General features: G+C 39.7%; 1 protein-coding gene across 1 annotated transcript in view; it reads right to left on the reverse strand.

The window, feature by feature from the left end:
• Positions 1 to 17,064, reverse strand: part of KCND3 (potassium voltage-gated channel subfamily D member 3) — a 138,777-nt gene that overhangs the window by 31,224 nt on the left and 90,489 nt on the right. The gene's annotated exons all lie outside the window — the stretch shown is intronic.

Consider the following 17,064-nt stretch of genomic DNA (forward strand, 5'->3'; position numbering starts at 1 on the left):
CCCCATATTGCATCCCAGATGACTGGACCTCTTAATTCTAATTGACTGCACCATCACTCATGATTCCCCCGTATCACAGCACAACTTATCAGGAGTCCGAATTCCAGTCAGGCACCAGATGTTGGTAATGCAAATGCTGCTGCCGTGTGTTCGGCAGATGCAGTGGTAAGCTCCCTAGGAGCTTCATTCTCCCCTGCAGTTTGCCCTCTAGAAATGACTTCAGTGCTTTCTTCTGCAAATGGTTGACAACCAAAAACCCATCCAGAAAGCTGGATGCGGACTGGAGTGTGTTCTGATCACGTAACGAAAAGCTTGTTTGTACTTAATGCCCCTGGAGTATGGTAGGAACATGATTAGCACAGCCGCTGACTGAATTTACAGGCATTGTTTCAGCGAGCCATTTATTACATTCTTGTGTGGAAATGTATATTAGTATCACTATTCATTGAAGTAATTTTGAGCTGGAGGAAAGGGAAAAGCAAGCAGACAAATAACAGCGCATTTTTTTTAAAAAGCTGTGATGTTGAAATGACTGTGTACAAACCACTGGAATATGTGAATTCCCAAAGTGCCTCTGTGACTCAGGAGGACGTGTTCTGCCCTGTGAAACTCTAATACAAGCCGGTTTATGTGACTTGGCTACACCCTGGAGTAGAAGAGAGGACCTGGACACTGCAGCCTGCAGAATTTTTGTAGTAGACAGAGAGAAATGATGCTAAAATTAAAGTCTGGACCTAAGGAAGTCCCTTGTCCAGGGTACTTGAAATCCGGAGAGACTTCTAGTTATTATCAGATGGTATTTGGAGTTTCTGTGTTCTTCTTTGGGATATTCTTGTGTTTAATGAGCAAATACTGAAGAGTAAAATGGTTTACAGTTGGGAATTTATTTTTAGCTTTGATGTCTGCTTACGACAAACAAAGAGCTATCATGGGAGTAGAGTTGAGCTAAGCGTAATTTCCATCCAAGGGTAAAATCAAATATTGCCAAACATTTTTTTTAATCATCTGAACTTCTTTCCCCTATCCGAGAACTCACTGGTGTGAGAATTTCTGAATAAAAACATTACTCTTTACACATTACACATAACAGGTTACTCTGGGGAGTCTCTCATGTGCTTTCCTTCTAGGCTAGGTGGCTAGATGTTACGGCCAAATAACTGGATAAAAGATTATGATAAGATTTTCTCTGGGCTATCACACTCATTTGTGTCCCAAGAAAGGCTCAGTTTCAGGCTAAGTGACAGCTTTTCTTTGGCATTTTCATTTTTCTGATTGTTTTGTTTTTTTGTAGCATCCCCAAGTAAAGCTTGATTCTCGCACGCAAAATCCTGCGCCTGCATTCGTCTACAATCAGTGCACTAAGACCCCTTGGAATGTCTCGAACCAATAAAACGCTCTTCACGTCTGTTTGCTTTCTAGATGTTGCCTTATGCAAAGCTAGTTGAAAAGCTCTTGTTAAGTGACAAGCTCTTCTGCCTCATTTAACACTGTTCTAAAAAAATTCTTTTTCATTTTTCCCTTGCTGCCCCTTAACACAAAAGGGCTGAAAATTAATCATATGCCTCAAACATGATGTCAGTGACCTGGAGTAGTGAGCCCTTCTGTGCATTTGTAGAAAGTATAACAACTGTCTGGCTCAGTCTGTCGTGATGACTTTGGTTCTTACACACAGACTAAGAGTCACCTTGTTACTTGGGACTTCAGAAAAAGTGTTTTAAAACACCATAAGAAAAGATCATACTATCTTAGAGTTTCAAGAGGGATTTTGCTGGAGAGATGTAGAACTTGATTTGCAAAACCATTACGAGATAACCGTGACGAGAAATTTTGCACTGGCTGAAGCAGGCTGCTCAGGAACGAGACCTACAATTTCTACTCCAGCACTGACTCCTGTGAGTCTACTGCAGAATTATCTGTGGAGAGAATCTTGAATTCAGTCCTCTGGGTTTACGTGGTATTTCAGGCACTTGCAGCCCTGTTTGCTGGTATTATTGGGCACTGAACTGCAATATGAAATGATAAAGATATTTGAAAAAGTCCTTGCTTTTTGATCAGAGTAAAATCCAGCTAAGCTTCAGTGAAACTTGAACCATTTTTAGATGATCTAGTCTTAAAAAGAAAAATTCATTCATACTTCTAAAGTTCTGGGTTTCTTCTAGGTGTGTGTCCCTTTTGATACCACTGGGATACCCAGTTTAGCTCTGGGGACTGTTAGATGTGCACACTGCAGAGCGTGTAGGTTAATCTAATGACTGAAGGGCAATTTTTTCTCTGTATCGGTATCTCCTGGAGGTCTTACTTTAAGCATGTGGGAAGAAGAACAAACTGAAATACAAACCAGTGACAGTGTTCAGACCTGAACTGCGTTTCTTTAGCACAAGGAACAGCAGTTCTTGGGAAGATTCCAGGCAAAGCCATTTAGGGAAGCTGGTGCAGTGACTGTGCTTTAACTCATTCTTGATGAATCTTTTTATGTTTAGTGAAAGTTAAGTGTGTGCACAGAGAATTCACATGGTTCCTTTCATTGTACAGTGTCTTACCCTGGAGGGGAAATGGGGAGTCTTCCTTTTGTACCATTTTGTTTTTGCTGTGCCAGTTTCTCCTATCGCCCTGATATGAATGTAGAGTTTTTGTTCGGAATGATTCAAACCTGTACGTGCTTTTTGTAGAGCATTATGTCCAGCACTCATGCTTTGGGGCAATGACATAGAGTGCATATTAATGATACAGCATGCGTTACTTAGAGGCATGGATTAAACAGCCAGGACATCGTGCATTTGGTATAATTTGTGTTCCTCTAGGAGGTAAGGTGGGCCCTAAAGGAAATGGGGGCAGTTCAGGTTGCAGTTATGGACTGATAAGCTTGTTCCATGAGACAGCCAGCAATGAATCACTATTTAAACGTTAAGATATGTTGCAATAGCTGCTCTGCAAGTTACAAGACTTCAGAGGGCTGTGAGAAGCCTGAGCTCTGATTTGAAATCTCTGAAGGCTCAGAAACCCCATAGCAACTGAAATGTCTAAATGAGGCGAACAAAGCTCCTGAAGACAACACAGGGTTACGTACAGTAAACAGTGGTGATGGAATGGTGCCCTTAAAAATCGGTGTATTTTTATTTCATACACATTTAATATTTGCAGAAGGCTCAAGATAGAAAGTCTGGGACCCTGGCTGGCTATGTCTCCACATAAGAGTGATAGAGGAATTTAGGAGAAGAAAAAAATCTCTTGAGCTGGAATTCGGCCAGGCAGTACAATTATTTGCATTACATCCTGTAGAAAAGCATTATACAGTTGTCAGTGACCACTTTGTCCAAGACTTGGTTTTATGCTGCAATTTAGCGATGGCACCTTGGGTATTCCACACAATACTGACATCTTATTACTCTATTCAAAACTCTGCAGAAGCAAAATCCTTACTAAATGTCTATTGTAAACGGGTGTTCCCTACTCCTTCAGACAACAATGAATACATTATGGTCTCCATAGCAAAACCGCATAGCTTTGGGACTAAGGTTAATATGTATGGTACCTATGAGTCTGCAAAACCTCCTACAATATCACTCAACCTAACTCTGTATAAGCGCTGTATGGGCATGACATCTGTGATCTATTCTTTTATTAAAAACAGGTAGGGCTTGTGTTCTTAGGGAAGCTGCACATGTGGTGCAGCCTCTAACACAGGCCTTAAGAGGAAGTTTCTAAAATTTCATATATTGGTTGGCTTTTTGCTTTTGGAAATACTCATGCTATGCTTCTACATTTTCCACAGTCCTCTCAAAGCATCTGGTGCAAAATAAAGGGGACACTGTGGTGCTTAATGAGGCACTAACAGGGGCAGGGGCTGATGAATGGTCTCAGGAATAGACTGGGGGGAGCAGCATGATATGCACATGCTCCTCAGTGGTGAGCAGCATTATTTCTGGGTGGGCTAGCCGCAAATTGTAATGCTTTGTATCCCCTCCAGCATTGGCTAATCTATACTGGTGGGACAGGCCAAAGGTCTTGAATGTTGGAAACTTCATAACGTCCTTGATTTAATCTTTCTTGGTCTAGTCTCAATCTTGGATAATTCTGTATTATGTTATGCCCACGCCCTCATCTGTTCAATTAAAATCTCTGAAATTAAGTCCACCGGAAAGCATTCTCTATAATCAAAAAGTGTTTAATATTTTTCTTGCCCACTTCTACCTTTTGGCATCAGATTCTGAGCAGTCTGTGGGCCTGGAACAAGTTGATTCAATCCACATGAAAAAGTAAAGCCTTCACAAGTTCCTTTGGATAGCTTTAATGTCCAATAGAGACATCAAGCCTTGATGGGGCTCTAACCCTTGTCTCAAACGCAGATGGTCATTAAGATCTGCTGAAGACAAGGATTAAAGATGTCAATAAAATAAAATATGTGTCATTGTGTGATCTACCTGGGGGGATTTCAAACTGCCAAGTTACTCTTATGAATACTAGTCAGCTAATTACACCAGTGAAAGAAGAACCTGGTACATTGCACTATGGCTGGAAGAAGACATTTTGTCTTTGTGCTGCACTAATTTTGATGCTAGAACAACTGTGGCCTGTGAACAGACATGAGGATAAATGTCCACATAAACTCATCTGCCACAGCAGTGGGGGCCAGTTGTTAGTAGAGGAACAAATGACAAAGTGGACTCAAAGTGACATTATTTGGAAACTTGCTCTATACTTTGTGCTTAACCCATTCCCTTGTAAAGGAATTTTAGTCACCCGAGCCCTCTGTCCCCTTTAAATGAGGTACCAGTTTAATGAAGATGGTGTCTGCTCAAGCCAAAATTTCCAGTTCAGCTTCAAGAAAGGTGTGTGTGTCGGTGTTTAAATGGTAGTCTTTAGCCTCTTGCACTTAATGAGAAACTAATGATTTTGACTTTGACGGGCTTTGGGCTGAACCTATAACGTTATAATTGTTCTACTCCTACATTGACATATGTGGCTACTGTAATATTAATTGCTGAAGTGACAACTTGTTTTTGTCCCAAATGGTACCGAAAGGTACTAATGGCCACAGAGCATAAGAGATGCAGTGCCGAATAATCTCAAATACTGTATTTTGGTTAGTACTAATTGGAAATTTTAAACCCAAATCTTTTTTTTCAGACTGGAACGAGAGAACCTGATCATCCCATTAATTTGTTTAGCAAAAGGCAACTTATCACCTAAAATTTTTCCTCTACAGAAAGTGCATTTTAAGTAATTCATCAATAATCTCATTAGAGCATCAAGAAGATAAGAGTTAGATGAAGATTAACATTCAGAGGGTCTAACAGTATGTTTGAGGCTGTAATACAAAGAACAGGGTTGTGAATTCAGCATGGTCACATAGAGAATTAGTGTCATAGATGGAGCAGGTCTTCTTTTGAATTTAAAGGTCTATAGACATGGGCTGATGACTTGGGTCTACCACAGAATTTTTATGTGACCATTAGTAAATCATATCAGCTTTCTGTACCTCGGTTCCCCATTTATGAAATGGCAATCGATTACTTACTCTTTGTCTGCTTGGTTAAAACAGTGATAAGCCCTTTAGAGCAAGACCTGTCTTGTGTTCTGAATATATTCAACACCCAGCACAGTGACCCCCAAGTGTTACTGCAGTACAAATATTAATAACTTAAGGTAGTTGTATAGAAATCTGGAGTAAAGACAGCCTGCATGTGGCTCCAGGAATGTCGAGAGAGAAATGCTGAGAGTTGGCTGGTTTAGATGTGGAACATGCCTAGAGATAAACATATTTTATATTTATTTTGCCAGCAATCCAGTTAGATGGCAGCAGATTCAGCCAGTTTTCAGTTGCTGAATTCATTGTTCCACTTACTTGCTGTATTTCGTGAGATGTACCTGCTACCGGACAAAAGCAGCACATATTGGTGCATGTGAAGACATACAACCTTCAGGGGGAATCATACCTGCCCTGACTGTCGTAGTCCCTTCAGTGCCTTATGCACTGGCTCGGGAGCCTTTACGAGTTTATTGCACATTTAAAATGACATAGATGTGGTTTCTCCCCTCTTCTTCTCCTGATGTCCCTTCAGAGCCCAGTTTCCTACCAAGGAAATACTGTGAACGCTGCAACTCGTAGCCACTGTGCAAATAATCTAAAGTTCATGTAAAGCCTGAAAAAAACACACCAGATACAAACAAATAAAAAAGGAAATTACCCTTAAGTAGTCATTCTTTAGGCTTGAAAAGGCTGTGAATGCAGAATTTAAACATTTTTTAACTTGTACTAGGACATCTTTCATCTTTGGCTATAAAAGGGGTCGTATGTCATTCACCCTAATTAGCAGCTATTAGTCTTGACAGCATAATGTGATGTTGTTTTTCTCTCTCTGTCAGTACAGAAAATTTTATCAAATAGAGGTCACTGCTTCTGATTTCTGGTTTTAGCAGTAGAGGTGTCTGGACGTTGCTTAGCTCCTCCAGCTGGAGACAGCAATAAATAAAGTGTTGAGGAGCTCATCAAATGACTCATTCTAAAAATAGACTCTCGGCAGCGTTTCTGATGGTCCTGTCTCTCTGTGCAACATTCACAACCCTACAAATACTGAATTGTAGTAAGAAAGCTGAAAGATCCTATAGTACAGGATTATTAAGAGGTGCTACAGCAATGACAACTGTCTAGGGACAGAGACTGGGCTTTGCAGAGGATGCTCTTTTCCAGCAGCCTTTCTATGTGCCAACTTTTCAGCCAGTGCCAATATAATGCAGGCACCTGGGGAGGGGTTTGAGATTCATATATTATAATTATTGCACAATTGTTGTCTCCATTGTTTTCTCTAGGTGCAGAGGAGATGAGAGTGCAATTGATAATTGATAAACTTGTATCCCAGCACCTTCCTTATCAATAAAAGACCCTCGGATTTTCCTGGGAATGGCATAACATCCTATCACTGTTTAATAATTAACAGCCTCTGGGCCTCAGCTGGGCCAAGGCTGGAGGTGCTGCACTGTGGATCAAAAAGGAAGTGTCTTTTCAAAGGAAATCATGGTCATGCAGTTTATATTTTTCAGTCAGAGAAACATTAATTCTGAATCCTCCAAGCTTTAAAGAAAAAGTCGCTTATAGCCTTACAAGTGCTATGTAAATAATAACTATTTTAAAAGCCTGCACTACAGTTAAATGCAGACCATAACCCTGCTCTTAAATTCTCTAGAATGATTCTTACAATCCAGAGAAAAGGCTTCGCTCCCTGTTTGGCTTTAAGTATTTGGACAAAGTGAGGACCACAGTGAACAAGCGCAGAGAGTCAGGTCCAACACCTTTCCCTTTCCCAGAGCTAGCTCAAGGGAGAGCAGTAAATCCCCATGGAATAACACACTACTGAGGGAGTATTGAAAGTGATCCTATATGCTGAGATGATTTGCTTAATGTCACAGAGCCAACACGAGAACTCGAGGGCGCCGGGTTCTTGGATTCAAATGGTCGTAAGAGGACCATGCCTTTTCTAATCAGCTACATTTAAGTAGTCAAGAGACATTTCCTGCTTAGTGATGCAAAACCTTGTGGTTTTCACACACAGCATATAAAAACTGAAATATCTAATGGAGGATGGAAACAGAAACAATGTTACTTCAGATGATTTAGTATTACTGCCTCATGCTGGCATTAACAGCTCTTTGAGAGTTTCTTTATCTCTCGAACCTTTTGCCCAGCACGGTAGAGTCAAAAGAAGATTTCCCTCCAGCCTTTAAGCTTCTGCTTTTAGGACAATAAGGAGAAAACAATAACATTATGTACTGTACAATAGAATATGATTTTGAAAGCCTTTTGCACGAAAGAGACAGAATAAAGTATGGAATTAGCACGTAGCTTTCCAGGTGCAAGATATCCTTTTTTTATACTGTAGTAAATCACTATGCTGTGTTTTGATTTGCACAAAGGAAAAAGAAAGTCTAAAATTCAACCAGAGTGTTTCAGCTGCATTGCAAGGCTGTGTATGTTGCATATGACAGCTCAGAGGAGCTACTGTCCCTCCATTTAATAGGGACAAGTCCAATGTAATCATGCTAATGTTTCTTTGAACCTCCAGTGAAATAATGATCGTGTCACTTCCAATAATACAATGAAAACAAAGGCAAGTATTACTCATTCGTTTCTTGTACTTGCACATGACAAATGGACTGGGGATAGTTAGTTCTTTTCTTTAGGATTTTATTCACGGTCCCTCTGCCACATTACCTGTTTCATCAGCCTCGCTGGACTTACCCCATCAACACATCTCGCCCCCTGTGGAACACAGCTGGTCGCTGCTCGTCTGTGCCATTTTCCTCCCCATTTGGGTTTTATCCTGTCACATATTGTTACCTCCAGGTATTCAGTAGATGCTGTTGCCTTCTTCAGCAGAGGCATACGAACTTTCACGTGTGATTTATTTTATTCATGTGTTCTGGGAAGGCAGAGGGAGGTCTGGAGCTACTGAGGAAATAGTATTGTCTAATGGATTGAATGCAGACATATGATATGGAATTAAAGATGGAGCATTCCTCAATTCTGAAAGCTTACTTTGTCAAAGATGTGATTTATGGCCTCAGGAAAGACTTTCTCTCCACTTTCTCTCTGGTTTTTCCATGTTTGTTAGGGAGATCAAGGTATTTTCATAGCTGTCCCAGACAAGTATTTTTGGGTTTAATTAGACAATGCTGGCATGATATTTTGAAAATACAGTAGATTTTTTGGAAGAGTTTTGCAAACACAGACTAAGTAATCCAAGTCCGTAAGGATGGTTTGGTATGTTACGTCACCTTTTTAAATATACAGATCTTAGAAAGAATGTGATGCCCTCATGAATGCCTGAGAAACTTGACCTGGGAGGAGTGTCGTGTGCCTTCTGAAAGAGCGTGCTGTAAACGATCCATAATGGCTTTGAAGCAAAAGAATCTATAAAGAGGCTGTCAAATGACAAACTTAAACTGCAAATCGGCTGTGTCCAGGGAAGTGCAGAGCCTATTTCATGCTAGGATTCTTTTACATTAAATATACTTACTTTCTGCCTTGTTTTGAGCTGGGCAGCTCCCCAGCTGGGTATTCAACTTCTGCAATGTTGGGCTTGGTTTTGCAATACTGTTTTCCTTTTCCCCATCATATTTTATTTGTTAATGTTTACATGGACGCACTCATCCTCCCTAGATATTCTGTTGAAATTCATCCATCAGCCAAGCTGCGAGGGGATGGGTGTAGTAGATGTATATCAATGCCAGCAACAGAAGCTTATCTTTGGTGCTCAGATGCTTTGATTTTTTGAAAAGCTATGGTCAGCAGTTACTTAGTAGTGATTTTCCAGGTAACATTGATGTTTGATTTTTGATTTTGTTCAGTTTTATAATTTCATATATGTTAATGAGTTTTATGTAACAAAAGGACTGAGAATTTTTTCTGAAATCCAGAAGGAAGGGCTGATGCTGTTAGGCCTTTTTCTCATATTAGCAAAAGCGAGTGTGCAATGAAATAGAGAGATAGGACATTTAAAAGTGAGAGAGAAAGGGATTTTTTTTACAGAGCAAGAAGTTAGTTCATGGAACCCACTGTTTCAAGATACTGCGGAGAACTTGCTAGAGAGTCAAGAAATGACTAGTCAGATGTGCTTTTATAAACACTGAGAGCGTGCACTTACGTCACAGGATTAGAAATAATGACTCTGAGGAGATGCAAAGTCTCCTGCTTCTCTAACAGTAAGAATTAGAAAGAGAGGTAGGTTGTTCCCTAATGACTTGTCATGAGAGGGGGGGGAGTTGCACTTCTTTTGGGCAGCCTGTACAAACCCTCACCAATGCCAAATTAGGGGATGAAGTGGACTCAGGGCCAGTTGCAGTCTAGTCATTCCTACACTTTTAAAGAAAGGTGACTTAACTGAAGGCCTCTGATAGCAACTGGTACCATAAATATTTCTTAAAATAACAGCATGCGCTGCCTAAAGAAACAGGAATGTTTATGTAGACTCAGAAATAAACTGAGTAAGTTATTTTATACACTGAGGGCTGAGAATGCTTAATATATGCACACACTGGTTCCATTTATTCTTCCTGGCTTGGATCAACTTCTCAGCCTGTAGGCTGTTAAAACAGATGGTCTGAATTTGGGTAACATTCAGACCTTGAGTTGCAGCTAAAAATGGAATTTCATTGGCAAGGAAAGTAGGTCAGAAAGCTAAAGCCCCTAGTCCTAAAATGATGAAAGGCTTATAATCAAGTCTTCTTTATTACCGTTCATTAAAAGGAGCAGAGGAAGAAATATTATTAGAGACCTTGAAAAAGGGTTTACAATGAGAGTGCAAGCACCATTCTTCCTGCAAGGAGACCTGTGCATTTGCAAATGCATTGTGGGGTGAGAGATGGGACGACCATTGAATATTGCTCCTATAGTCCTACTGCCAAGGCTAGAGCCACAGCATTATGAGAATATTTTTCTTCACAGGAACATAGGCAACTTTATTTTCTGCTTCAGTAACAGAAGTGCTGAGAGAAGAGCCTCTTTGCATATCCTCTATTAATACCTTTCACGCTAATAATATTTTCCACACTAATTCTATCATCCACCTGACTCAGGTTCTGTAATTTCATCGCCTCTGCAAATTCTGACTTGTACTGTATCTCAAGTTTTCAGTCACTTATTTCTTTGCTCTTCATTATTTTCAATCATGTGCCAACCATTTTTCGTTGCAGCCAACAGTGGTTGTTCAAAGCAAATGGGGAACCTATACCAGTTAAGATGACAGTCCCAGTTCAGCACACTACTTCAGCCCTAGCTTAATATTAAGCACATACTTAATTCCTGTTCACTAAAAAGATAACATACTTGTTTAAATATTTTTTTGAAATGGGACTAAGATGAATGTTTTTTCTTTACATTTTACAAACCCAAGCTAATACACTGTCATTAGCCCTCTACCCTCAGACTACTGCCGGAAATTGCATTTCTCTGAATTGCTTGCATTTCAGCTCTGCCAGCAAATGCATTTTTAGAGGTAGTGTCGGAGACCTCCTGTTTACTCTCCCTTAATGGAAGATATGGACTGTCCGCCTTGACCTTTGGCTATCACAATTCCAGTAGTAGGTAAAAAAAGTATGGACTGAAATCTGAAACATCCCATCAGTCTGTATAACTCAGATGTCATGCACGGGGTAATTGTCTACAACTTAATAGAAATAACAGTTTACTATGTCATACAAAGCTCACTAAAGATGAATAGATATTTTCTGTTTTATAATATCTTAGGTTTCTCCATGATGCCACTTAATAAAACGTTAACTAGTTTTTCACAGAAGGGAAGATTTAAACTGTTGATTTAACAATTACACAGAGAAAAAGAGGAATTGACTTCAGTGTAGAAGTAATATAAGAAAAGCTGAATTTCATTTTGCAGAAAATACCTGCAGTCTTAACCTCCACACCTTACTGTCTTCTATTCCTAATGTTTATTCATTCAGCTCTTCAGAGGAAACTCTATTCCTTTTAGGTCTTGTAAGCTGATATATCTAGCAAAAAGAGAACTCTGGTTCCCTCATACATCACCAAGCAGCTAAGCTGTCGACTAAGTTTTTGATCCTTAAATCTCAGTTTCAGTAATGATAGATGTAGCATAAAAGCTTTCTTAGTTTTTTTTTTTTTTTTTGTATAGCAAGTTGAACTTTCAGCATTGTTGGTTAGACAAATCTTTCTCCAATTGCCAGAGTTAATTTGGATTTGAAATTCATTGAGAAGAATTAGCAGGAAACACCAAAGATGTTATCTTAGGTGTTATTTTTCTGAGCAGAATGAGATTGTAAAGAGGAAACCATTCAGTGGACTCAAGGACCAGTGTGTGGTGGTGATAATTTCATATCATTCTAAACTTCTCTGCAGTGAAGAATTTCAAGTGAAGAACAACTGTTACTTTTGGATGTATCTCAAACTCTCCAGCAATACTGTTCACACATTTGGAGCAAGTGTGTATTGTAGGGCAAGTTGCAGAATACTCAAGAATCCAACAAGATATAGATATAAACAAGATATAAATGAGAATCCGTTTCCTACACATCTGTTTGGAAAATTGCAGAGGTCCTCAGTGTCCTGGACCAGGCAAGGTGGTTTTTTTTTTTTTTTTTTTTTTTTTCCCCCTGTTCTAAGGTGTGAATTCATAAAATCACAGAAATGCCAGCTGGAAGGGACTTGTGTGGGTCTCTCTAGCAGTCTCCCGCTCGAAGTGGGACTGTTGTCAATGGTAGATTTGTGAAGGAAAGGAAAGGTGTGAACAGTGAAAGAACGGAAGCAGTTCAGCCTTCTCAGAATACATCCAAAGAGGGTCCTGGTGCAGCTGATGTGACTTCATATGCTCTGGCATTAAACTTGGCAGCCACTGTTTGAATCGCCCTTTTGACGGCTGCTGGAAGCGACAAGAAGAAGGCAGGGTGGGGAAGGTCCGCCCCGGCAGAGCGAAGGCCCGCGGGGCTCCGCGTCGGTGTCTCGCCAGGGGAGGCCGGGCGCCCCGGCGGGAGCGAGCGGGGCTGCGTCCCCAAGGGCCTCGCTGCTCGCCCTGCCTGCTGGCTCGGGGTGGCATCTTTGCGTTAGCAGCGCTGACCGACCCTTCTGCCGGGGTGAGTTCAAAATTCCCTGCATCAGCAGAAGAACACAAGTACCTTCGCTGTTTAGCCCTTCAACTCTTCGTTATTGGTTGAAGAAAAGCTCGTTGGCTTACCGTAGCTGTGGGAATTCATTCTCATACATGAAAATGTATTCGACTCTTCTTTTCTGACAAAAAGTTCACCCCTTGCTCTTATCTCCATATCGTGGCTTTTTTTTTCTGAAGGTGAAAGTATGATGTTATTGTCAAGGACTCCTGTTTCTTTGGTAATTGAAGCTTTCCACCCTGAAACTGACAGCAAGTTCTTCTCAGTCAACATTTAATTTAATTTAAATTCTAATGTGGGCACTAAGACTTATTTCCATTTATAAGAGTTAGGCCTTGCAGTGTTGTGGGGCAGTTGCCATCTGCTGGTTCTCTTTGACCCTTAAACCATGCAGCTGGTGCATACTTACGCAGTTGTAATGAGGCACCTTGCTTTGATCTTTTTATTTATTTATTCATTTTATTTCAATTAACCTTAGATGTACTGCTGTTCTTATGTATGCAGGTGAGGGGAAGCTTGCAGTGTCAATTCTGATGCTCGGAGGTGTCTTAACTAACAGCTTGTGATTATAACATGCTTAAAGAAATTACTGTATACACATTTACTAATTAGTTTACAATTTAGCATTGTTATCATTTTACTAGTATGTCAGTCGTTATAATTTGTCCATAAACAAATGGAGGTGTATTTTATCCAATACAAAACACACACTAACTGAAATAAGGCTAATGAAAACGGGACGTCATTTTTTGCAGCCTTCTACTGCTGAATGAGCCCTTCTTGTGTTTTCTCGTTGTGACCCAAAGTAAAATTTCTAATCTTCATGTTTTCTACAGCTATCAAACATAAAAGAGACTCAGGAAATATTATTAGGTGAATGAATATCTTCTTATTATAAGAAAATGTCTAGAATATAATCCATCTGTCTGTCGTCTTACACGGGCACCTGGCACATTAGCATTTGAATGCTGCGTTGCTCAATAGCATGCACTTTTAAAAAGGTGTGTGTTTGTTTTAATGGAAAATAAAATGTCCCAATTAAAGGCCTTATTTATTTCTGGCTGTATGCAGTGAAGGCCTTTTAAATTATTTTATTCATTATTAATTCAAGAATAAACTTCATCTTACATAGAGTGAAAAACATAGTCAATTACCTGATAGTAGGGTTTTTTTTTTTTTTTAACACCTTAAAACCCTCTGTAAAAGGAATCTCTTTGGAAAACATACAGGATGGGGAGAATGATCAGTGTGTTGCCTAATAGCAGGGTTGAAGGCTCCTTGCCCTGTCTTAAATTCTTAACTGTGGTGTCAGCTTATAGCAAATGCTGGGTTTTTGCCTTCGCTTTATCCTCATCTTTTTATTTTCTGTCTCTTAAGCAGCTTGAGCGTCCATGCTGAGCCATGTCACATTCAAAATGATGCACATACTGTGCATTTTAATGAGCTGCTAACACTGATTATACAAAAACCAATCTCAGAAATATTTACTAAGTCAAAAAAGAAAAAAGCCTATGGGGAATTAATTAGCTTTTTAAGAATTGGCTTTTTGAAAGCCTGAGATTCTGGTAAAGTTGAACTTGGAATCAGAAATAGCTTCAGAGGAGTTAAAGAAGTGAGCATAGGAAAAAGGAATGAGTTGTACTGGAGTATTGAACATCCCAGACATCGCTGTACTGGTCAGAAGATGCACTGGAGAATATATATACATATATATGTATATGTGTGTGTGTTTATATAGATATATATAGATATATAGAAAAATAGATACACACACATATCTATATATACATGCACACACATATATATACCTATATATACATGCATACACACACACACATATACCTATATATACATGCATATATATGTGTGTGTGTGTATATATATAATTTATATATACACATGCAAATATATATATATCATTTATATATATACAAATAAAATTCACATTCCTGAAAGCTTTCTAAAAGAGTAAGGAATGCAATGCAACCCAGGGATCATCTGTAAGATTTCTTTAGCCTTTCTGTGTGGATGAGCAGAGAGGGACAAAATCATTTGAGCCCTGGCTATTTCCATCCACAGTGTTCATGACAACAGATTTAGAAAAAGTCTCCTCTGGATATAGGGCTAATTTGCAGAATTGCAGAATAGCTGATGATGACAGGGACCTCCGGAGATCGTCTAGTCCAACCCCCTGCTCAAGCAGGGTCACCTAGAGCAGGTTGCCCAGGGCTGTGTCCAGTCGGGCTTTGTGTATCTCCAAGGATGGGGACTCCACAGCCTCTCTGGGCAACCTGCTCCGGTGTTCGATGCAGCCCAGGATGCTAGTGGCCTTCTTTGCTGCAAGGGCGCATGGGCACATTCCCTTCCCCTTGAAGTCTGTTCTCTTCTCCTTAAAGCAAAGGACTCCTGGCCTGCAGTCTCTTCAGACTGCTTCTAGGGCAAATTAGTTGCCTACTGCCATCCTAGGAGGATTATGGCAAAGTCACAGCTGTGCTATCCTTGATATATTATGTATCAAGCTACATACAAGTGAATTCAGAAAGGGATGTTATTGTTAGCTTTTTTGATTGTTTGTTTAAATTCTCTTTTGCTGCTGGCAATAAACACTAACAAGCTGTAAGAATAGCCAGCACAGATCTCGTTTACAGGCAGAACTTTCATTGGCATATCACTGAACGTTGGTGGTGGTGATCATCGATGTGTCGCATCACCGAGTATCAGCGATGCCCACCTGGGTGCAGCAGTACCCCATGCTCTACTGTCCAGTCTGCTGCAAGAGGTGCAAATGTGAATGCTCCTGTGTGGTTTGATTTGGAGGCACTTATCCTAGAGCAGTGTTTTGGTTCCTACAGTATTAGAAGTTTTGTCTCCACATGGAGGTAGCTGCACTTTAGTACGGGGTAAAGTAACCTATAGATGCACAACTAATCTATTTTTCATGGTTCCTACAGAATGGCTTTCTGACTGGTTTATTAGAATAGTAAGGATGTTTTAATTTTGATCATGTTCTTGGAAGCTTGGTTCCTTTAATTATATTTAAGCATCTATGCTCCTCTTTAAATGATAGTTTGAAATGTTTTATATTTGAGAATAGCTGTAATCTGTAAATTTGAGTAGAATTACCTTTCCTCATCAGAAGTTCTATTTCAATAGTCTAACAATTACCATCAAATAGTAAAGTGTGTAAAGCATGTCAGATTTACTGGAATGAGAGACGTGCCATAAATGAAAGATGCATTTCATGTCTAAAAAATAATGTGAACAATACACTTCTCTCTACCTCCTCTCTATAAAACATGGACCTAATAAAAACAAATTCAAAAATATTTTTAAAGTAATGTCATAGGAAAGTTAAATTCATTGAAGTCAATGGTAAGTTTAGTCTAAAATTGACTGGAATTCATATCAATCTTGTAGTTTATTAATGTTTGCTTGGCTTGCAGATGTAAAATGCTATGCAAGTGCTGGATATTGTTATTTAAATTTACACTTCTGTTTCTTCACATGGAAAGTGAATGGATAATTTAGCATTTGTGATCAAATAGTGACATATGAAAGGAATTAAGAACTTACTTGGATCAGGCATACATTGTAACTGAAAGACATATTTCAGTGATAGGAAGAATTACACGAGCGTCAAAGTGACCAAGTTGCAGAGAGCACTCGTAAGCTCTGCAGAAATGATTTCAGTGCAGGCTATTCAAGTGCTGAAAACATAAGGGACAAATCCTCGTAATAATGAGTTGAAAGGCAATCAGGAAATTCAAGTGTAAAACTGGTCCTTGAAGGATGACTTAGTGTGTACAGGATATTACTGAGATCAGAAAGATTTGGAACCAGTTTTCTGTATTACCCTTCAGTATAATGGCAAATAATATGGCAAATGTTATAAAACACTGTCACAGAGTGGGAAGACAGCACAGATTTCTGGACCTCTCTAAAAGAGTACGAGAGCTCAGATGTGAGGAGCTGGAAGGGAAGAGATGACGAGTGCTCCTGTCTCAGAGTTTACTTCTAGGCAAAGCAGCATCCGGGTGAACTGAGGACCCTGTAGATATGTCTTTCAATGCTTTCCCACGCAGCAGACATATAGTGCTTGAGAGTGTCTTCTCAGTCTTGTATTGGCTGACTTCTGATGGATAGATTCTCATCTCTACACTCTCCTAACTTGAGAGCAAAATTAACTTTGTAAATCTAAACCTATGTCAATTCTAATTAGGCTCGTAAGGGGGGATCACTGATGCAGGCCTAATGCTATTTGCCTCTTTATGCACATAAATAATTTTGTAAGTCTGGCCATGGACAGTATATATGACTCTGAAATCCACCCTGATTTTAGATCACACCAGGCAATCTAACCAGAAAGAACAGGTCTACTCTGCAGCAAAGGCACAGTCTGAACATTATATACCATGAAAAATTGGGAGATAG

The sequence above is a fragment of the Apteryx mantelli genome, chromosome 25 (assembly GCF_036417845.1).
Source record: "Apteryx mantelli isolate bAptMan1 chromosome 25, bAptMan1.hap1, whole genome shotgun sequence".
In the NCBI taxonomy this organism is placed as follows: Eukaryota; Metazoa; Chordata; class Aves; order Apterygiformes; family Apterygidae; genus Apteryx; species Apteryx mantelli.